The sequence below is a fragment of the Dysidea avara genome, chromosome 10 (genome assembly GCF_963678975.1).
Source record: "Dysidea avara chromosome 10, odDysAvar1.4, whole genome shotgun sequence".
NCBI classification, from domain to species: Eukaryota; Metazoa; Porifera; class Demospongiae; order Dictyoceratida; family Dysideidae; genus Dysidea; species Dysidea avara.
Genome location: NC_089281.1, coordinates 8,594,426 through 8,619,776, shown reverse-complemented (window position 1 = coordinate 8,619,776; position 25,351 = coordinate 8,594,426). Strand labels below are relative to the sequence as shown.

The 25,351-nt window shown below is 36.4% G+C and overlaps 1 pseudogene; it reads left to right on the top strand.

Annotated features, from left to right (window-relative positions):
* The first annotated feature begins 53 nt into the window (after positions 1 to 53).
* LOC136268885 (uncharacterized) lies at positions 54 to 23,420 on the top strand (annotated as a pseudogene).
* Positions 23,421 to 25,351: the final 1,931 nt, after the last annotated feature.

The following is a 25,351-nucleotide window of genomic DNA, read 5'->3' as shown; positions in this document are numbered from 1 at the left end:
CAATGCATGCGAGCAGCTTGGGATCGTATGGTCTTCTTTGCCACTTCACAGGCATTACATAATGGCTCTCACGTGCGAAGCAGATCTACCTCGACACAAACTCGGGATCATTGATCATTCTGGCGTGGTTGTGACGTTGCTTCGATGGCCTCTGAGTGGTTAGTCTGCTGTTAAGATATTTAGTTGATGAGTCAATATTTATAATGGAGAGTCATTGAATCTACGACGTGTACTCCTCCCTCGACCTCCTCCAGTCTGCCTTCAGTAGTACGTCTCCCTATCCGTATACGTACAGGCCTGTGGGTCATACTTCACTGAGCCTCGCATACAGCATGGAATTTGGGGATGGTGGACCTGGAGATAGGTGGGTAAAACCCGGGATAGGCGTGGGAGATCACGTGAGCTGAATTCACTTTTAAGGAGCAAATAGATAACACTTTTATTTCTTAAGATAGCAAGACAGTGATCAGATAGTGTACTGACTTTAAGTCACTGGGATTTAGCCAAAAGCAGACAAGCAAATAAATAACTATTCTAAGACTCTGCCTCTCAGAGAAAGACTGCAGCATTCATAGGCAATTCTGAAAAATAACTTTTTAAAAATCTTGAGGAAAAGTTGCAGTATAGATTGGCATTGTGGTATATTTCATGTTTTTAGCATAAATTTTAGGTTGTTTTCAAGCCTTCAAATTGCAAAAGTCCTGAAGCTTCTGAGAGTTGCACCTCCAGACCAGGGGCAGATCCAGAGTTTGGAAAGAGGGGGGGGGCACCTTGCTGAAAAACAGTTGAAGACCAAAAAAAAAAAAAAAAAAAGGTCACAACAATAATAGCTAGTTATCCTTTACCAAATATATCACGTCTGTTATGTAAAATAAAATCCTATTTATAGCTTCATAGGTAAGCTACACTGCCTCATGAACATTGTGACTGCTTTATTAGAGTAATTGACTGCTCTATTAGAGTATCTTGATCTTGTATGCAATTTCTTGAAGGGGGGGGGGGAGGGCATTTGCCCCAAATGCCCCATCCTGGATCCACCATTGCAGACCCCCTTGAAATTCTCTATATTACAGCCATACAACAATAGTCATGCTGTTCCTTACTTGGCCTCCCCTGTAGGTCAGGTCTAAAATCGCCACTGGCAGCATTGCTGTCTCACCACCTAAATTTGGTTATTATCTATGTTTAATGAATGTATGAGAGTAATAAACTGACTTACTCACATTGCTAGGCATAGAGGAATGATAGGTGGGCTCTCAATGTCAGGAGCTCTAGAGAGTATTAAAGAACAGACTAATAAGCTTGTCATATGTTGAACAGATGGATTTTACATTTACCTTTTGGCAGCTTTTTGCTGAATCCTTCCACCAAAACACTCTAATAGAGCATTCATTGAATTAACAGCAGAAACATAAAATTAAGCCTTATGCATAAAATTTAACATGACTTTATTAGTCTGTTCCGTCTCAGTTAGCCCCTTTCTTGCATGCTACAAGTGAATTGAACTCATGTGGTCTGCACTACCCATCATGGTTTTGCGCACCTCCTGGTCTTGTTCCTTCCCCTGGTTTTAACCACCCCTGAAATATGAGGTCTGTTGTTGACCCAGATCATCTACTGACCAACTGATCCAGATGTTATCAACAGCAGAGGCATGCATACAAACTAAGGGATGTTTGTGAGGGAGTGTTTTTATGTCTATCTGAATACTGAGTAGGCATAATAAAAGTATTGGTGGTATTTAGATTAAGGCAGTACATTCAACACACAATTCGACATCTTTTCAAAGTTTGCATAGCTACAGTTACTGCTAATAGGTGGATTACGTTTTTCAGTGACCTTTGCTGGACATGGGTAGTCCTGTTGCAAAGATCATGCAAATGTCTGTTGTAATCTCACATGGCCAAACTTTTGTTTTAGATAGCTATTCATAATGTACTTAATTTCAAAAGAGAAAAAACAGTCTGGAAGGGGATCATTAGCAGTAGCAACTTAGAGTTGAAATTAGCAGAATTTAGTGATATGAGACTCAACTCCTTTCCTTCACAACTATTTTCTAATATACCAAAACATAGTTTCTGTTTTGCTACATGTACTGCATTAGTTGTGTAAATGCCACATGACAATTACTATTTTGTAGTGATGATGATGTATATAAACTTTTAATGGTTGGTGATAAATGTGTGGGGAAGACCTGCTTACTACTGCGATTTGCTGTGAGTTTATAGTGACACTCAGATATTATTAATTTTTACGTATAGGATGATGAATATGCAGCCAATTATATTTATACCATTGGAGTAGACTTCGTGAGTGAATGAAGTTTTCCTTATTAAATTCTTTTTGGTACGTGTTTGCAGAAAGTATGAACAATAAATCTTGATGGGAAAACTGTCATGTTACAAATTGTAAGTGCTTCACCTTCCTTGTTGATGTACAGTGTTTTTGTTTACAATCACCTGTTAGCAAATTTAAATCAAGTATCAAAGTGCTACGATGGATGATAAAATAACTACCATACAGCTAGACAGAGTGGCTCCACCACTGTGTGATAAGTTAGTTATCACCCAGTGATACTAACTTGAGCCACTCAGACTAGTTTGTGATATCACAACGACTGTGAATGGTATTATTTACCAATGTAGCAAATAACCAAATATGGTATTGTCATTATTTCACCAGGATTGGAAACAGAAGTTGTGCATGTAATAATTTTATATAGAAACCATGCGGTATATAGGTGGGAAATTTCTTTGATGTTATCTGTGTTTTGCCTTCTCTCCTTCTTGAGTGGTAGACTGCTTCATGCATGCAGAAATTACTGCAGAGCTTTTGTGGAAGTATTATATAACTAGAGTATAGATAAATACCTATAATATTTCAATATCATTGTTCAGAGTTGAAATTGGAGTTATGTGTTACCTGTATAGCTAAGGTGTACAGCTGCATGTAACACAATTAGTTAAGTTTAAGTTCGGCCACTTGTAAAGCTCTGTAGAAGTGTTTTATGTGGCAGTCCAGTTGTAATTGGCAAGCTGTGTTTTGGCTTACCTTGGTACATTTATTGTCCAGGAAAAGCAACAAACCAATTTGAAATTAGGTATGGTGACTCATAATGCCTTCTGCTATGTCACTCCAATTATTGATTTGGTTATTTTTGACAAGCATGCCACACAATCATGGAGTTTATTATGGTAAAACATGGATACCCATAACCGCAATTTCCATTTCCAATCCCAGTAACTGTTATTATATCTATGCAAAATACCAGTACAGCTTTTATAGCTGCAAAATCTAAAATGGTTAATCCTTTATGCAGTGACTCTATATACTATTGGCATGGTTGTCAAGAAACAGTCTGTGTCAATTTTTGGTCCAGCCATTAGTTCCAGCAGTGTACATTTCCAATAACCTCTGTCTCCATCAGTCCATCTCAGAGCAATCCTTCCCACTTGCCAGTCTTTTTTTAACCTTTACACACCACTCCACCAACCACAGACAAATACCTGGACACTGCTGCTTTGTAAAATTGTCTGGAAATGGTGTCTTTCTAGCAGCTACAAAGTCATATATCTTACACAATCTGGACGAAATCTTGTGCACATATAAACAGGAACTCCAACAGGAATAAAATTCCCACACACTGTGATGATATAAGATGATATCCAAACACCAAAGTGATTGTTCAATTAGAGCATTTTGTCTCGTGGTGTTCTGTTAGAGTAATGTATATTGCAGTAAGCTCTCAGTGGGCCGCTTCACTTATCTGAAAATATTCACTTGATAACTTTTGTTTAACTCTTAAGTGTTCAGACAACTAAATATTCACTGTATATGCAATAATTAAGTAATCCAAATGTTCTACTGTACATATATAGCAAACCATTTAATATATTGTGGACAGTATGTGTAGTTTCTCTGTAATCATTGTGTAGTGGTTACCTAAGTACAAGGAAAAATGTAGAATTTTAAGTTGGATCACAGAAAAGGGTAAGGAAACAAGAGGAATAGCTAGTAGTGAAACAAGAGGTTGTCTATATCTGCAGATACTTCAGTCTATAGTATATATATATATATATATATATGTCTCTTATTTCACTACTTTTTAACTATTCCCTCATTTCACTACTTCCACTTTTGCTTTAGTTGTTTACTTCTTTTATAACACAATTATGACTACTGAACCTGCTCATACTGCATCAAAAGTGTTAATACAGTAAAGAAACGTATTTGTAAAGTACTGTTTCACTCAATAGTGGGATACAGTAGGACAGGAAAGGTTTAGGACCATCACATCCTAGAGGTGCACACGGGATTATTTTGTCTATGATGTCACTAGTCAGGTATGCAAGTGTTATTGACTTTTTTTCTTTAAACTAACTCAAAACTATTATAGACATCCTTTGAAAATGTAAAACAGTGGTTTCAGGATATAGACCGATATGCTAGTCCAAATGTGCATGGGCAAATTATTGGTTAGCAATAAGTGTGAATTGACTGTTGAGAAAGTAGTTGACTATGAAATAGCTAAGGTAAGTACAAGAGAAGTGCTAAAGGGCAAACTTATTTATTTAATTTATTAGGAACTTGCAGATCAACTAAATGTACCATTTTTGGAAGCCAGTGCAAAAGATGGTGATAATGTAGAACAAGTGTTTATGATGATGGCTTCAGAGGTCAATAAGATCAGGGGGACAACAATGAGGTGTGAATATTGTACAAGAGAGCTTGTCCATTCATGCTATTAAGATTAAGTTATTGACTGAAGTGTGACTATACAGTACATACACTTAATAGACTGTCATAATATACATATTTATTAAGGCTTTACAGCACAAGTGCTGAAGGTCTGTGGGGCACCTGGTCCTACAGCCTGTTTAAAGTTGTTGCATAAAGTGTGTTTGAAAAGGTGGAGAAAGAAGAAAAAATCCATGACTGGACCTGGGCAGCCTCGAAAACCTGTTTGTTTAAAGTTGTTACATAAAGTGTGTTTGAAAAGCTGGAGAAAGGAGATGACTGGACCTGGGCGGCCTCGAACCTGCAGCCATCCGATTAATGCTCTAACGCTTACAGGGGTCTGCCAGGCAGTCAGGATGTTTTCTCCTTGTCAATTTCAAGTATATGTATCCATAGGAACTCTATATATATGCGTTCCCACTTCCTTGTTGGTGATAATAGGTTGTTTTTTTTGTGAGATAGTAAATTAGTTTAAATGTGGGGTTAGAACAATACGTGGCAATGATGTTGCTAGCTTGTCAATAGCAGCAGCTCATATCAAAACAATTAAACAAGAGTATTTAACAAGAAATGACTTTATTGTTGAAGTTATATAGAAGTTACAAACTAACTTACATTACTAGGCATAGAGGAAGCTAAATGGGCTGAAGACTAATCCCAATATCAGGGGAGGAGGTTGTATTACCCCTTTCACTTCTAAGATCAGTAGAATGGTGATTAATATCCTAATAGAGCATTCAGCTAACTAATAAAACAATCACGTGCGGTGCCTGCCCACATTGGTTAGGCTAATTTTCCTGATCTGAAACATAAAATTAGCAATAAGTGACCTTATAGTTTTGAACATATAAAATTAACACTTAGTTTATGTGGTTCAGTATTCCACATAACACATTTGCTTCGACGTTTTCATAGTTTTGATGTTATCTTTACTTTCTCCAAGGGTAATGGGATACACCCTTCTCTGTCTTTCTGCCTGTCTGTCTGTCTGTCTTTCAAATAAATGAATAAATACAGGTAAATTGTATTTGCATAGGCAATGGAATTGACTGAAAGGCTACTGAAGATCTTAAAAAATCAATGTATATAAGGTGTAAATATTCAAAATGCTCTAATAGAACAGTCAAACAGATTTCATTACAGCTGTAAGAAAAAAGAAAAAGTGTTGAAATAACAAAATTTCTTCTCGACTCCTCTATACTGTTATATTATACACCAATCATTCTGCCATTCTTTTATGTACTGATCTTTCACAACTATGAACTGAATATACCATTCCACAATGGCTATGCATATAAATAATGGATATTTTTAGTTTTAGCGGCATATTTTATGCATGGGTTGAAATGTTTCCATTTGTAACTAAAATATGAACTTTTAGTATCTTTAACTTAAACGATGCTACAAATTCTGGTGAACCGTGCCCAACTCTCTTGAGATTTTCAGTCAAGTTTCACACACATTTAATTTAGGTAAAGAATTTCAAGACAAAAAGAAATGGCTATTGATTTAGCACTCTCCATGAATTCCTAAATCCAGCCTTATTTTTGTATGAAATGCAGAACGTGAAATAAACTGTAATTTCAAAGTTACATATTGTACAAATTTGTGGAGGGCATAGGTGTATATAGTATACACAGGAACCACACAGTCTATAGTGTACAGATGAATGAAAAAAGATGGTGTGTGGATTTGTTAAAATATGTAATAAAAAGAAAAATGACTCTAATAGAGCAATCATTTGAGCTCACTGCATCATGTCTTGTATTTAAATAGCACTAGTAGTGTTGGTGGTCACACTGAAGAAGAAGCAACTCCAGATAATTCTCAGTCAGACCAACCTGGTATGGTCAGTGAACAACAAAACAACAGTGATCAGTCCACTGACCAGCAGGAAGGGAATGAAACTAATGAAGACCGCAATAAGCCAAGTGTTAATGCATGGTAAGTGAGCTTTACTGCTATGTTACCTAGACCCAACACAGCTATACACAAAGTTGTTCAATACAAAACTGATATATAAACAAAACCACAGTCAAAAAATGGCTGCAAAAAAAATCATTGCAGCTATTTATTAGTCACCCCCTTTGACATCACCTTTCACACATGTGTATGAAATCTGTTTTTAAAACTTTTTTTATTCAATGGCAGAAGACTGCAGGGTAAGGAAATGTTTTGTCTCAGCAAATAGTACACTACTTTGCTACAGGTGTAATTGTATCTCAGGAGGGAGCAATGGAAGAGCTTTAAGCTTTTAAAAAAATTATTTTAACAAAATTGAATATTTGGATGTCTACCCCAGCTTTGCTTGCATTGTGTTTGGTATATACATGAATAGACAATACTGTGCCTGCTTTGTGAGTGTCTCTATACATATTTAAATATTTCAAGACAATTCGGGACTCAGCAAGTAGCTATAGAATGAAGTTTCAGACACGACTTCTCTGCACTGCCTCCATTTGTCTCTTGCATGCCCACTCCAAACTGTGAATTGAGAGGTTTTAGTTTAATACTACAAACAGCAGAACACCTGTTTATTCTTGTTCTACATTTTAGTGATTACCTATTTAAAATTTTATTGATTGGAGATGGTGGAGTGGGAAAGTCATCTTTGCTGCTGCAATTTTCAGTGAGTGGAAACATATACTTGCTATCATCAAAATAACAACTCTATTAGGATGATGCATTCTCACAAAGTTATATCAGTACAATAAGTGTAGATTTTGTAAGTCAACTGTGGTTTCATAAACCTTTCTGAACTATATACAACTGTTGTGTTTAGAAAATTCGCACAATAAATTTGGATGGAGTGACCACAAAGCTGCAAATTGTAAGTGTACACTGTACATGTGATAGGTAAAGTACTGTAATTTGTATAACATGCAGTGGGATACATCAGGACAAGAAAGGTTTGTACAATCACCACCAGCTATTACAGAGGTTCAGATGGGATTATAATTGTCTATGATGTCACAGATCAAGTGAGCTCTGTTCACTTTGTGTCATGTTTCTAACATTGTTGCTAGGACTCCTTTACAAATGTAAACCATTGGCTTCAGGATTTGCTAGCACAAATGTGAGAAAACTGCTAGTTGGTAACAAGTGTGACTTGGTTGATGGGAAAGTTGTCGACTTTAAAACAGCTAAAGTAAGCAGTTAAGTATACACAAGTAAAAAACCATTATCATCATTGCAGCCATTAATTTCTTGGCTGTTTCAAAAACCCCATTTTTTGTTTACAGCTTGTATGGATGTCACTTCATTATTGTGTTTTAATTGCCTGATGGTCAGTCATAAATTGGAATTGAGGTTTGTTTTTACCCAATTTTCGTCTTGTATATATATATATATAATGTAGATGCAATGATGATCATGGAAATATAGTTTTGTACTTCAAATTTTATTTAACTGTTTGTTACTTATTTTCTACTTGAGTACACAATTTTTCATGGAGTTCTAGTAGAACACACATAGAATGTGTTAGAAAAATCATTCTCCATTGGTAGATCTTTGAAATTACAAACTTTTACTATTGAGTAGATATTTTTTTTATTTATGTAGATAAAGGTAGAAATTAAGTGGGTTGATCAGCTGACAGCAGCAGAGATTGTTCCATGGTTATAACCTTGGACAAGTTCTTTTTTTTTGTGCACTTTGATGACTGTTCTATTACAGTATTTTGACCAGAGGCATAGCAAAAAAAATTTAAAGTGAAGGGGCTAAGCAGGGCGGATACAATTTGAACAATGTGGGACATGCACTTTCTATGGCATCTGAGTGCATGCCCCCCACAGGAAATTTTGAAAAATTAGCCTTTTTTGAGATTGACAATATTGGCTAAGCTTTGCTTTATTTAGTACGTGTGTGCTCTATTAGAGTAGTCGACTATTCTGTTAAAGTATCTGACTGTTCTATTAGAGCATATTGATCTTTAAAGTAGTGGGGAGTCACTAGTCCCCATAGCCTGTCCCTCCTCCTTTCAGTTGCTACACCTATGAATTTAACCCCAAGATTCTACACCGCTGATTGGCTTTCTTTCTCCTTGTAGGTGTGCAAAAGAAAAGAAGATAAATCTCATGAAGTGATCTTGCTCAATTATGGTACAGTGGTCCCTCTATTATCTTGGGCCCCAGGTATGTTCAGATAATGGAAAAGTTTGGATAAATGAAGCCCATATATATTTATATACAGAGCTCAGTTAAAATACTCTAATAGAACATACACTTTAGGCAAATTACTCTACTAGAATAATCACTTCCACAGTTCAGATAATCAATGGCCAGATAAATGGAGGGACCACTGTATGTAGAGTGTTGAAGGTGGACGGTATAAAAATTACTCCATTTTGTAAAAGGGAGCATGGAGCTACTTATGCATGAAAATTGCATTTTCTTCCTGTCAATAAACACCAGCTTTTTGGCTGTATGACAAACTACCATGTGTCTTTATTGCCAATTGGCAGATTGCAAATAAAGTACACTTGTATTGCTATATTTTATACCTTAGAAATATGCAGATCAAGTTCAGATACCATTTTTAGAAGCTAGTGCAAAAGATGATACAAATGTTGAACAAGTATTTATGACAATGGCATCAGAGATCAAGAAGTTTCTGATGGGCTGATAACTGCAGTGTTAAAGTTTATGCATTTGTTTTAATATATGCACGATACACTGAATTTATTTGATTATGTAATCAAGGGCGTAGCCAGAAAAACTTATCATATCTAACTGCTCTATCAGACTATAACTAGCTCAGTGTCATGTATAGCTTGGCCTATTTGCTAGCATGGAGATGCAACAAATCATCTACTGTACATTAAGAAATTTTCATGGCATTAAATTTTTGTGGATTGCCAAAAAATGTAGAAAAATTAGTAATTTTCATGGGACAAATTTTTGTGGTTGAGACATTGATCACATACATTTTGTGCATGGGTTGTCAAAATGTTCGTGGATAAGATGTACATGAATCCATGTACTCCACAAAAATTTCCGGCCTTATGAAATAGTAAATGTCTCTGTCTCCCTTAACTGATGATGGAATCTTCTGCATAATTATGTATGTACCCCAAATGCCACTGTTGACTATCACAAATACCTTTCCAACTGTTTAGCTACAACTACTTCCTTGCCAAGCCCATGCAGTCTTTATCTTTGGCAACTTCAATTTGCCTGACATAAATTGGGCAATTCTTACGGCTAGTACTTTGATCTCCAACAACTTCTGTGAGTGTATTTTTTTGTCTAACTTGACTACAACTTGTGGATTAGTCCGATTTACCAACTCATGCATGTATGTGGTAACATACTAAACCTTGTTTCAACAAATTGTCCCAAACATGAAACATGTAACTGCGCATCATCAATCAATGCATTACATTTAATAAGGCCACAAAAAGTTAATATGTTTCTGGTTCCCTTCCTGGTCTTTTTTCATTGTGCAATCACCATACAATGATTTATAGGTTTTCATATCTTGTAAACACTTTTTCTTATAAAGATGCACTAACTTTGTTTTTTCCCTATAATTCCATGTATTGCTATTTAATTAATTTAGTGTACCACATCAAAAGGTTGAAGAAAAATCCTGATCACCTGGGAATTAGGACCAGAAGCATAAATTAGCTTTACACGGCCTTACATTTACAACTATCTTTAGATACTCAACTCCATCTCCAACTACTAAAGAGAATCTATTTAAACTGTGACCTTACTGCACTTTGTATGTCCAGAAATTTGAGAAGCTATACGTATATACTATACTCAACAATTTCCTAACTGCTTGGTTTACCCCAAACCGCATCATTCTCATCACAAGTGTCTTCGTACACTTCAACATATAGCTAACATACAACAAGCATCCAATATCAAACAACTTTCAACGACTAGTAAAGCACAAGATTCTTTTCAAGCTGCATGCATTTTTGCAAAATTTGAAAAGAGCTTAATACACAACTTCGCCAGCAAAGACTCTACGTTTTATAATTCACAAGACAAGCATATTCTGCCCATCTGTAAGACACTCAAAATAGCACATGCCCTGCAGGTTTTCCGTGTGTAGCTATAGTTGTACCTCAATTAATTAGCTAAGTTGGGGAAAATCACAATACAACTGTAGCTACCAAAAGTCCATAAATAGATTAATTAATTGATTATTATCAATTTACCAAAAAGGAAGGCATACACAAAAGGCAAAGCCTGTACAAGGTGTCCGCCTACAAAAAACAAACATACATATACATATACCTACAGTACACTACAAACTAAACAGTACACAACAAAACACAAAACAGTGATTAAGAAGTTACTTGACACATAAGTAATTATAAAGGTGATGCCGGAAAGACTTTCGATTACTGTCTTCAAGGATATGTAATGGCACAGTGTTCCAGAAGAAAGTTGTGTTGACAAAAAAGAATATCTCCTAGAATTAATGGTGGACTGTGGAGGGACTAGTGAAAGATGGTGACTTCTGGTAGATGCTATGGAATTAAATGAACAGTGACTATTAAATGTAATAGATGTTTGCTGGTGATATATGTCATTGAGGAAACTGACCGAAAGGAAACTTCGTCTTGACTGGAGAGAAGGAAGGTGAAGTTGGGAGCAACAATCATTAGAAGAAATGGTCCAAGAGCTGGTAGATGGACTCCAGCGACTCCCACAGATCCATCGAGCTGCCCGCTTTTGTAGGGACTCTAGTAGTTGGATATCTCCCAAATTATGGGGATTCCATACGACTGCAGCATACTCTAGCGTTGGCCGGATGATAGCTTTGTATGCGGCACACTTAGCTGCACGGCTGCAACCAAACATTGATCTGCGTAAATCTATATATGGCTCTCACGTGTGAGAAGCAGATTGGAGTGGAACTTTGACCTCGCGGAACTTGATACTAACTGACGATCAATTGCTCATTCTGGTATAGTTGTGACGTTGCTTCGATGTGTGCCTCTGAGTGGTTAGTCTGCTGTTATGATATATATAGTTGATGAGTCTCATTGAATCTACGTGTACTCCTCCCTCGACTCCTCCAGTCTGCTTTCAGTAGACTATATTTGGTCTCCCTATCCAATTCAATGCGTATACGTACAGACCTGGGTCATACTCGATACTTCAGCCTCGCTTATGAACCAGGCTGGCATAGAATTCGGGGATAAAAGCGAGGATAAAAGAGAGAACGGGAGCGGGAGATCACGTGAGCTGAATAAATTTTAGAGTTAGAGATTTTATCATGCCTACTCAGTAGTGAACACCCTCCCTCATAACGATCCCTTACTCTTTAGTTTGTATGCATGTCTCTATTAAATTGCTGTGCATGGTCAGTAGATGATCTGGGTCAACAGTCCGTACTTGGCCAGAGACATCGACACCCTTGAAAAGGTTCAGAGACGTGCAACTAAACACCTTCGCGGATTAGTGCACTTGACTTATGAAAGCCGTCTTGAAATTCTGGATCTCTATTCTCTGTATTGCAGACGTCAAAGGGGTGATATGATTGAAACATATAAGATACTTAAACGACATTATGACTTGGACCCATCTACATTTTTTACTTTAAATACTGCTACCACCAGGGGCCACTCTCTTAAGCTTTTTAAAGAAAGATAAAGATTACTTGTTAGGCAGAACTTTTTTACAAATAGAATAGTCAATCTATGGAACTCCTTACCTGACTTTATCATTTCAGCACCAACAGTTGCAACCTTCAAGCTGCGCTTGGATAATTTTTGGAAGCAATCTAGATATGGGCACCTTCAAAGGCCTGCGGCCTAGCCTGGCAAGTTAGCTTTCCTTGGCATCTACAAGCCCATTAAATAATAATAATAGTAATAAATAATAACAACAGACTTCACAACAGATCTTGTTCCAGAACCAGGTGGGGCTAACAGAGTTCTAGGGAGTCATAACAGACTAATAAAGCTTGGCTTTTATGTTTCAGCCCCTTTGCCATTATTATGACAACAAAAGCTTTCACCATTGTTTCATATGACAAGTGGTAGCTAGCTAGATTAAAGTAGCACATTCAACACACAATTTGACATCTTTCAACGTAGCTATGCTAGTAGTAGGTGGATTACATTTTTCATGACCTTTACTGGACATGGGCAGTCCTGTTGCAAAGGTATTCAATGTCAAAAGAGAAAACTGCAGTCTTGGAGGGGGCCATGAGAGACCAAACTAGTAGCTACTTGCGGAGTACTGCATAATATTTGTCATTATTTTATAGCAGAATTTAGCCTATAGAATATAATTTCCTTCATGATTACAATATCCCATAGTTTCTACTTTGTTACCGGCATGTGGTGAATCAGTTGTGTAAATGTTACATGACTATATATTACTATTCTGTAGTGACGATGTATATAAACTTTTAATGGTTGGTGATGAATGTGTGGGGAAGACCTGCTTACTACTACGATTTGCTGTGAGTTATAGTGACACTCAGATATTATTAATTTTTACATATAGGATGATGAATATGCAGCAAGTTATATTTGTACCATTGGAGTAGACTTTGTGAGTGAATGAATTGCTGATTTCCTTATTAGATTCTTTTTTGGTATGTGTTTGCAGAAAGTACGAACAATAAATCTTGATGGGAAAACTGTTAAGTTACAAATTGTAAGTACTTTACCCTTCCTTGTTGATGCACAGTGGTTTTGTTTACAATCACCTGTTAGCAAATTTAAATCACAGTGCATGGGATTGTCAAAGTGGGTGGTGATATCTACCATACAGCTAGACAGAGTGACTCTGCCTGCTACTGTGTGATAAGTTAGTTATCACCCAATGATACTAACTTATTACAGTCACTCAGACTAGTTCGTGACATCATAGCAACCGTGAATGGTATTATTTACCAATGGAGCAAATAACCAAATATGGAAATGTCATTACAAAACTACTGTTTACCGGGATTGGAAACAGAAATTGTGCATGTGATAATTTTATACAGAAACCATGCGGTGGGTGGTAAATTTCTTTGATGTTATCTGTTCTCTCCTTCTTGTGTGTGGGACAGGAATTACTGCAGAGGTATTATATTACTAGAGTATAGATATAGCTATAATATTTTGATATCATTGCTCAGAATTGAAATAACAGTCCATGTCACCTGTAACTAAGGTGTAAAGCTGCATGGAACACACTACTAGCTAACTAGCGAAGTTTAAGTTTGGCCTTTTTTGAAGCTGTAGAAGTGTTAGTCCAGTTGTAATTGGCAAACTGTTACTTTTTAGTATGTTTTAAGCCAATGAAATTTTTTGTTCAAGAATGTATTTTGGCTTCCCTTGGTACATGTGTCATCCAGGCAAAGCAACAAGCCAATTTGAAATTAGGCATGATGACTCATAATGCCTTCTGCTACGTATGTCACTTCAATTATTGATTTGGTTATTTTTGACAAACATGCCACACAGTCATGGAATTATTACGGCAATACACGGATACCCATAACCGCAATTTCCATTTCCAATCCAAATAACCATTATTACAGTATATCTATGCAAAAACACAACAGTACAGCTTCTACAACTGCAAAATCTAAAATGGTTAATCCTTTACACAGTGACTCTATATACTATTGCCGTGGTTGTCAAGAAACAGTCTGTGTCAATTTTTGGTCCAGCCATTAATCCCAGCAGTTTACGTTTTCAATAACCTCTGGCTCCATCAGTCCAATCCTTCCCACTTGCCAGTCTTTTTTTGCCTTTGCACACCACTCCACCAACCACAGACAAATACCTGGACACTGCTGCTTTGTAAAATTGTCCGTTATAGCCTGTAAATAGTATCTTTCTAGCAGTGGTGAAGGAAGTGAACAATGGCGGATCCAGGATGGGGCATTCGGGGCAAATGCCCCCCCTGCCCTTTCCTTTTAGAAAGAATAGCTATCACTTTGATAATGCCAGTTAGGCCAATATCAGTTTATTACTCAAGAAATGAATACTTTTTAGCTTAAAGGCAGACATATTACCTCTCTTTACTACACATTTAACCTGAATTAAACTCAAACTGTCACCCAACAACTTTGTGAGTATTAAGCGCCTCTAGAAATAATTGACGTGAGACAGGTTTTTTAGCTTTTGTAGCACCTCTTAAGACTTCACAACCTTCTGCAATGGCCTAATGGCACAATTCAACAGTGAAACACTGCTGAGAGGTGATTATTTGCTGTTATGTGTATATCAACTACAACAGATTGCAGCTAGTAGTTGATTCCCCTTTTTAATGGGAACTTGTTTGTGCCCTTCCCCTTGCCAGCTCCTGGATCCACCCCTGGTGAGGGGAGACTGACCAGAGTATAGAATCTCTGGTAGCATGGGGTCTGCAGTAACCATTTTAGCTTTTACAATGTCTCAAAGTTCACCAAAATTAATTTATAGCAATTTTATAGGTACGATTTGAAGCATTTAACGAAAACACCAATTTTTAGTCAAAAGTATTTAAAACAGGTTATTTGCAGTCAATAAGAACCTCTTTCGGCAAAGCTTTTAGCTGTTGACTACAGGGTTAATGATCATAATATAGTATTTATAGTAGAAAACAGCCTTAGCCACCTGGAAACGTTTGGTACAGTGGTAAGACACCAACTCTCAAAGTAAGAGGTAGCTGGTTCACTTCCTACTGAAGGCAATTTTTTGTTTTGTTTTATTTTTACTACTTTAGGAACATGTTTTTATGGTGGCCTTGACTGCTCTATTAGAGTATTTGAGCATTCTATTGTAGTACAGTGGATCCTCAGTTATCCGAACAGCTTTGTTCTTATAGTTAGCCAAAAGTGTTCAGATAAATGAAATTGTCCGGATAACTGAAGCCCATTGATTTATATACAGAGCTTCGTTCAACTACTCTAATAGAACAGTCATTTACTCCAATAGAGTGCACACTAGTGACAAAATACTCTAATAGAACAGTCGCATTTGGCGTTCGGATAATCGAGGTGTTCGGATAACCGAGGTTCGGATAAGCGAGGATCCACTGTATATCAATCTTTATCACGGTTTTCTCCAAAAAAGATAATTTTGGGAAAATATCATTCTGAGGGGGGGGGGGGGGGGGCCAAGCTCCCCATCAGCAGACCGAGGGAGGCCCTAGCCCCCTGGCACCCCCCACCGCCTATGCTTTCTAGTAGCTGCAAAGTTATATCTGTATGCAATCTGAATGAAATCTTGTGCACATATAAACAAGAACTCAAACAGGAATTTACTTTAATAAAATTCCCACACACTGTGATATAAGATGATATCCAAACACTAAAGTGACTGTTCAAGAGTGTTTCTGCCTCTTGGTACTCTGTTAGAGTAAACGTATATTGGAGTAAGCTCTGTATATAGATCAGTGGACCGCTTCAGTTACTTTTCCTGGAAAACTGCATAAGAGAATGCTATAGAAAAACTATAAAACAGATATGGAAATACTTCTGTGCATTATTAATGGTTTGTTCGAGGTACGCTTCTAGCAGTGCATAGTAACATAATTACACGACAGTCACAGATTAGGCGAAAGAATGAATTGTATCAAAGAGCTTTGAACATGCTTGGGCAACATGAACAGCTGGAGGAAGTGATAAAGCTCGTTTACTCACAAATCCCACCTCGCCATGGCAGTACCCTTATCTGAAAATATTCACTTGATCACTTTTGTCGAATTCTTAACTGAGGATCCACTGTACATGCAATAATTAAGTAATCCAAATGTTCTACTGTATAGCAGATCATTTAATATACTATGGATGGTATATGTAGTTTCTACAGATATACTTCAATCTATAGTATATACATCTGCAGATATAGACAAGCTCTCTTGTTTCACTACTTTTAGCTATTCCCTTGTTTTACTGCTTTTTTTTTCTTTGATCCCTATTCTAACTTAAAATTCCTTTTTTCCTTCAGTATACTTGTTTGTTTACTTATTTTATAACACAATTATGACTACTGAACCCACACATACTGCATCAAAAAGTATTAACACAGTAAAAAGATGTGTTTGTGAAGTACTGTTTCACTCAATAGTGGGATACAGCAGGACAAGAAAGGTTCAGGACCATCACATCCAGTTACTACAGAGGTGCACATGGGATTATTATTGTGTATGATGTCACTAATCAGGTACGCAAGTCTTGTTCACTTTTATTTCTTAAACTAACTCAAAACTATTATAGACATCCTTTGAAAATGTAAAACAGTGGTTTCAGGATATAGACCGATATGCTAGTCCAAATGTGGGCAAATTATTGGTTGGCAATAAGTGTGAATTGACTGTTGAGAAAGTAGTTGACTATGAAATAGCTAAGGTAAGTACAAGAGAAGTGCTAAAGGGCAAACTTATTTATTTAATTTATTAGGAACTTGCAGATCAACTAAATGTACCATTTTTGGAAGCCAGTGCAAAAGATGGTGATAATGTAGAACAAGTGTTTATGATGATGGCTTCAGAGGTCAATAAGATCAGGGGGACAACAATGAGGTGTGAATATTGTACAAGAGAGCTTGTCCATTCATGCTATTAAGATTAAGTTATTGACTGAAGTGTGACTATACAGTTCACTTATTAGACTGTCATATATACCACACCTGTGGTTGAGATCAAAAGCGCTGCGCTGTGGTATATAGCTGATATACCATACCACATTGTGGCTACACTTACCATATATGGTGTGACAAACAAGTCTCTAATAGCTAACAAACACCTAAATAACCAACAATTATTCACCTGAGCAAGAAGAATTTTCCATGAGCTCTTGTCTCCCTCGTGGATAACTCACTAATCATGAGTAAATGGGCGTGGCACTGCTAAAGAGTCTAAAACATCTGATCCATCAAGGATTTCTAGTACTAATTTCAATCTTCAACAGGTGTTGTTTCACTATAAATTGCTATCTATAATCATTTCATCTACTGGGGTGTAGAATATAACAGTTATAACATGATTACTCAGGATATGACAAAATATACGCACTCATGTCCTGCAGGCACTCATGCACATATTTTTGTACATTGTTGGTGATAATAGGTATTTTACGTTGTGAGGTAGGCAATGTTGCTAGCTTGTCAACTGCAGCAGTTCATATCATAACAATTAATCAAATTTAACAAGAAATGACTTTAAGCAGCTTATTGATTTTATGTTTCAGATCCCCACCCTTATTGCTATGTCTCACTGCCTAAATTTGGTCATTATTATGACTTCATTCAAGTTTTCACCATTATTTCATCATCTCAATCTGATAGAAGTTATAAACTAACTTAAATCGCTAAGCGTAGAGGAAGGGAGACTAGATGGGCTGAAGACTAACCCCAATGCCAGGGGAGAACTGGAGGTTAAACCCTTTCACTTCTAAGATCAGCAGGATGGTGATTAAAAGATCGAAACACTCTAATAGAGCATTCAGCTAACTCTAATAAAGCAATCACATGCATGTAAAATTGTAATGAATAATATATAATGAGCTGCTTGCGATCGTCTGCATTGGTTTTAGCTAACTTTCCTGATCTGAAACATAAAATTAACAATAAGTGGCCTTATAGTTTTGAACATATAACCGCTTATTTTATGTGGTTCAGTATTCCACATAACACATTTGCTTTGATGTTTTCCTAGTTTTGATGCTTTCTTTACTTTCTGCAAGGGTAATGGGGTGCACCCTTCCCCTTCTTCTCCCACAAATATTTTCTTTATGCTTAAGAAGCTACAGACATTGTCTGTCTGCCTGTCTGTCTGTCTGTCTATCTATCCAGTAAATGAATAAATACAGGTAAATTGTATTTGCACATAGGCAATGGAATTGACTGAAAGGCTAAGCTCTTTAAAAATCAATGTAAAGTGTTATAACTAAAATACTCTAATAAAACAGTCAAAATGATTTCATTACAGCTGTAAGAGAAGAAAAACTAGTGTGGGAATTGAAATTAAATTTCTTCTTGATCCCTCTATACTGTTATTGTACACCAAACATTCTGCCATACTTTTATGTACTGATCTTTTAAAACTGAATACACCATTCCACAATGGAAGTATACAAATGATTTTAGTTTTAGCTGCACGTTTTATGCATGGGTTGAAATGTTCAACTAAAATATGAACTTTTAACTTTAACGATGCTACAAATTCCGGTGAACTGTGTCCTTCTTTCTCAGTCAAGTTTCACGCACATTTAATTTCTCTTCTTTTAGGTAAAGAATTTCAAGACAAAAAGAAATGTGATCACTATGCTATTGATTTAGCACTCTCCTCCCCTTGTGAATTCCTAAATCCAGCCGTGTTTCTGTATGAAATGCTGCAGAACATTAAATAAACTGTAATTTCATAGTTACATATGGCACAAATTTGTGGGGGGTATAGGTATATATATATACACAGGAGCCACAGTCTATAGTGTCCAGATGAATGAAAAACTATTATCTGGAGAATGTGTGTGGATTTGTTAAAGTACTCTAATAAAAGGAACTAGAGCAATCATTTGACATGAAAGATAATTGAGTTTACTGCATCATGTTTTGTATTTAAATAGCACTAGTGGTGGTGATCACACTGAAGAAGAAGCAACTTCAGATAGTTCTCAGTCAGACCAACCTGGTATGGTCAGTGAACAACACAACAGCAATGATCAGTCCGCTGGTCAGCAGGAAGGGAATGAAACTAATGAAGACAACAAGCCAATTGCTAATGCATGGTAAGTGTGCTTACTGCTGTGTTACCTAGACCCAATACAGCTATACACAAAGTTATTCAAAATAAAACTGATATTTAAACAAAACCACAGTCAAAAAATGGTTGCAAAAAATCATTGCAGCCATTTATTAGTGACCAGCTTTGACATCACCTCTCACACATGTATATGAAATGTGTTGTTTTTTTTGGATTCAATGGCAGAAGACTGTGGAGTAAGAATAGTACACTACTTTGCTACAAGTGTAATTGTATCTCAGGAGGGAGCAATGGGAAGAACTTTAAACTCTTTACAAAATTGAATATTTGGATGTCTACGCCAGCTTTGCTTGCATTATGTTTGGTATATACATGAATAGACAATACTATAGTATGTTCACGTTGAGCTGAATCCTCAAAAACATTTAATAACTCATGGATGCAATTACACACGATCTTGAAATTTGGCTCATTTGTAGTACTGTTTGACCCACTAAAAATATTTCAAAATCTTGTTGTTCAAATGTTTGACATAATATTTATGGCCAATCAAAATTTTCACAATACATTTCCTATATGGAAGCCATATAAATATACTGTCCATTACAGCCCTTTCCCGAGCTTGTAATGGAGCCAAACCGTACGTGTCTGTTGTTGACACCTTTGCTGTTACCAATAATCATCTGGTTGGCTGAAATGTTAACTCTGTTGAGAAAAGATCCACTTTTAATTTTTAGCTGTTTTTCAGGATTCAGCTCAACGTGAACATACTATAGTGCTGGGCAATATAGCCGACATACGACATATCACGACCTAATTTTTTATATCGTCATACAATAGCTAGAAATTATATCGTGATATAGCACACGTGTAGTACAACGTGAGCTTGTAAGATGGCATCTCCAGTTTCGCCATTATTCCTGCTACACCCAGTTTCGCCCATGTCAACAGTGTGGCATACTGTTGGGTGTTTTGTAGGCGCTATCTACTTAGATCTGTGTGCAACAGTTGGGACATGTAGGAAGCAGTAGACCAGTGAGAAGACATAGCAGTTCAAAAAGCCACTGTGATTAACCAGCGCCAATTTTCAGCTACTTGAATCTGTAGAAAGATCAAAATACTCTAATAAAGCAGTCAGTGCGATACTCTAATAGAACAGTCAGTAGAATATATAACCATTGCTCTGATTATACTGCTTGTTCTAAGCTATCTTCATATTTAAAAAAAAAGAGACTGTGTATGTAAAAAAGCCTCTGATGCCATTTAAAAGCATCTGTTTTTAAAAAATTCCCTGGGGAGCATGCCCCTCCTAGCTTGCATGTGCTTTCCACATGTAGTTATTGTAAACTGACAATCTCTAAATATCATAATAGATCAAGATGATGAAGCTATTGGAGATTAAGTTGTAGGTGAACCGGAAGACTAAGTATTGTAAATAGCCGGTATGCAAATCAACATTTCTTTTAATTCTCATTTTAACTAGCTGTATAAGTGCATATGATGTATTAGCTAATAAATGATCTTATTCCTGTGTTTTGTGTACAGTGTAGTAGTAGCTACAAACTTGAAAACCATCTGAAACAAAGAAAATAAACATTCAAGTTAAAATATTGGTATATATCGTGACATATATTCATATTGTGAATAAATTTTTCCATGACATAAGAAAAATCTATATCGCCCAGCACTAGATAATACTGTGCTTGCTTTGTGAGTGTCTCAATATATATCTATATGTTTCAAGACAATTCTGGACTCAGCAAGTATAGAATGAAGTTTCAGACACGACTTCTCTGCACTTCCTCCATTTGTCTGTTGCATGTCCACTCCTTACTGTGATGAGAGGTTTTACTTTAATACTACAAACAGTAGAACATCTGTTTATTTTTGTTCTACATTTAGTGATTACCTATTTAAAATTTTATTGATCGGAGATGGTGGAGTGGGCAAGTCATGTTTGCTGCAGCGATTTTCAGTGAGTGGAAACATATTGCTACTTGCACTTGCTATCATCAAAATAACAACCCTATTAGGATGATGCATTCTCACAAAGTTATATCAGTACAATAGGTGTAGACTTTGTAAGTCAACTGTGGTTCTATAATCCTTTCTGAACTATGTACAACTGTTATGTTTAGAAAATTCGCACAATAAATTTGGATGGAGCGACCGCAAAGCTGCAAATTGTAAGTGTACACTGTACATGTGGTGCTGTAATTTGTATAACACGCAGTGGGATACAGCAGGACAGGAAAGGTTTAGGACAATCACATCCAGTTACTACAGAGGTGCACACGGGATTATTATCGTGTATGATGTCACAGATCAAGTGAGATCTGTTCACTTTGTATCATATCTAACATTGTTGCTAGGAGTCCTTTACTAATGTAAACCGTTGGCTTCAGGAAATAGATAGATTTGCTAGCACAAATGTGAGAAAACTACTGGTTGGTAACAAGTGTGACTTGGTTGATAGGAAAGTTGTCAACTTTGAAACAGCTAAAGTAAGCAGTTAAGTATACACAAGCAAAAAAAAACAGCCAAGCTGTAAAAAGGGTGAAAAGCTTAGGTGGAAAACATTGTGAAATCAAGTAATAATGCATTCAGCCATTACTAAAATTTATTACCATATTGCAATCATTTCTTGGCTGCCACTTTTGATTTCAAAACCTTTCACTCAGGATTTTTTTGTTTACAGCTTGGCTGTTTTGCATGTATGTCACTTCATTATTGTCAGTCATAAACTGGCAGTTTGTACCCAATTTTCGTCTTATCTATATAATGTAGATACAATGATCATAGAAGAATAGTTTTGTACTGTTGACTGTCTTAACGAGTGTACAATTTTTCACGGAGTTCTAGTAGAACACACATAGAAAAATCATTCTCCATAGGTAGATCTATGAAATTACAAATGAGTAGAGAATTTTTATTTATGTAGATAAAGGTAGAAATTAAGTGGACTGATGAACTGACAACAGTGGAGATTGGTTCATGGTTATAATCCTGGACATGCACTTTGATGACTGTTCTATTACGGTATTTTTACTAGAGGTATAGCAAAAAAAATTTTAGTGAGGAGCTGTGGTGACTGGTTAATACAATTTTTACAATGTGTAAAGTTCACTCATTATGTGGAACATGCGCTTTCTAGGGGGATCTGGGTGCATGCCCCCACAGGAATTTTTTTAGCCTTTTGAGATTACTAAACTTTGTTTTATTTAGTACATGACTGCTCTATTAGAGTATCTGACTATTCTATTAAAGTGTCTGACTACTCTATTAGAATACTTCGATATTTAAAAGTGGAGGGGCTAAGCCCCTTCTAAAATAAGAGTGGAGAATTCCCTCCCGGTTGCTACACCTATGATTTTGACCCCAAGATTCTACACCACTGATTGGTTTTCTTTCTCCTTGTGGTGTGCAAAGGAAAAGAAGATAAATCTCATAAAGTGATCTTGCTTGTGGTACAGTGGTCCCTCTATTATCTTGGGCCCCAGGTATGCTTGGATAATGGAAAATTTTGAATAAAAAAGTCCATACATTTAGGTACAGAGCTCAGTTAAAATACTCTAATAGAACATACATGTTAGGTGCAAAACACTCTAATAGAATAGTCACTTCCACAGTTCGAATAGCAAAAACATCAGATAATCAATGGCCAGATAGATGGAGGGACCACTGTATGTGGAGTGCTGAAGGTGGATGATATAAAAATTACTCCATTTGGAAAAGGGAGCATGGAACTACATATGCATGAAAATTGCATTTTCTTCCTGTAAATATACACCAGCTTTTTGGCTGTATGACAAACTACCATGTGTCTTTATTGTCAATTGGCAAATTACAAATAAAGTACACTTGTATTGCTATATTTTATACCTTAGGAATATGCAGATCAAGTTCAGATACCATTTTTAGAAGCTAGTGCAAAAGATGATACAAATGTTGAACAAGTATTTATGACAATGGCATCAGAGATCAAAAAGTCTCTGATGGGCTGATAACTGCAGTGTTAAAGTTTATGCATTTGTTTTAATTGTAAATATATGCACGATACACTGAATTGATTTGATTATGTAATCAAGGGCGTAGCCAGAAAAAATTATCATGTCTAACTGCTCTTTTGAGTTTTTATAAATATACAAAAATAAGTTTAGGCACTGCATGGGCTTCTGTTCGTATCCATATCCTAACTCATGTTCTTAGTAAAATGTTTAGTTGTTATAAAGAAATACTTGATGTTGGCACCACATATTCAGGGAGTGAATTTCAACTATTTATGACTCATTGAGTAAAAAAGTTAAGACAAAGTGTTGTTCTTGATTTAGAATATCCTCTGCATAGTGTTCTGAAATTAACTGTGACCATTCAATGTCATATCCTTTCAAAATCTTTGTATTGTCTCTATAAGGTCCCCTTGTTGGCATCGACAGTAAAATCCTGGTGTTGTAGTCTAGTTGTCTGTGGAAGTCTTCTAATTCTGTTAACAATTTTGCACTTCTCATTTATACCTTTTCAAGCATGTCTCAGTCTATGCATGTCTTTTGCCAAGTAAGGGCACCACAGCTGAGCACAGTATTCTAAACGTGGCATATGTTTTGATGCACTAATAGATCAGAAATACTTATGAAAGTCCTCATCATACTATGACACTGAAGGCTGGATTTCATCAGTGTGGCTGCTATAATTTTGTCCTTGTACAGTATTGCCCTTTTCATTCCAACTTATTGGAGGGAGCTGCATGCCTCAATGGTAGCCACATGACCACTGACTTGCTAACTAAAAGCTAGGTACTTTGCATCATACACATGTACAACCAATGAATGAAGATGTAATGATATAGTCACAATGAAAATCTAAAATATAAATATACCATAGACCTAACAATGTCCTTTACACACATACTATAGTATGTACAAGTTGAGCTGAATCCTGAAAAAAAAAACAGCTAACACAAAAAAGTGGATTTTTTCTCAACAGAGTTTACATTTCGGCCAACCAGATGATTAGTGGTAACAGCAAAGGTGTCACAACAGACATGTATGGTTTGGCTCCATTACAAGTTCGGGAAGGGCTGTAATGGACACTATATTTATATAGCTTCCCCATAGGAAATTTATTGTGAAAATTTTGATTGGCCGTAAATATTATGTCAGACATTTGAACAAAAAGATTTTGAAATATTTTCAGTGGGTCAAGCAAGCAGTTTTACAAATGAGCCAAATTTCAAGATTGTGTGTAATTGCATCCATGAGTTATTAAATGTTTTTGAGGATTCAGCTCAACAAGTACATGCTGTATTACTGTAAGTGCCTAATGTATGTGCATTGTTAGCTACTGCCACAGTGGCAATAAGTCTGTTTTATGCTCATACTCTTGCTGATCAGTGTCTGTATACAGTTGGTCTCTTCGTACTATTTTGTAACTACCCACTTCAAATAGTTGTTGTTGTGAAAACTCTTCCTTCAGCTTGGATTCTAATTCATGCCTTGTACACCCACTGACATAAACTACTTCATAAAGATAAGCATGGAATGTCATCAGCCTAGGAGAGTTCCTTACAAGTGTAGAAATACCTTCATTGGTTACTGACCTCACAAATAGCACTACATGTACCAGTCCACTATGAGCGGACAATGAACTCATAAAAGTGTCTGGGATTTCTGTACGACTTGCCTTGAGAAATATCTGCTGTAAATTTTGACAAAGGGAGGCAGATAAACATGTAAAGGATAGCTTGACGAAATTGTTAGTGTAGTTTAAATACTCAAGCTTCTTGCAACCAGTTATAATGCCATCTACAGCAATGGGATAAGGATTACGATTAACGGTAAACACACAGTGGCAGAGTGATGGGAACTGGGAGAGCAGAACTGCACTTTTATCAAAACATTTCGTTTTGTATTTAGTGCAACATTCTAATGCTTGTACACCAGTACACTTTTGATATAGATTCA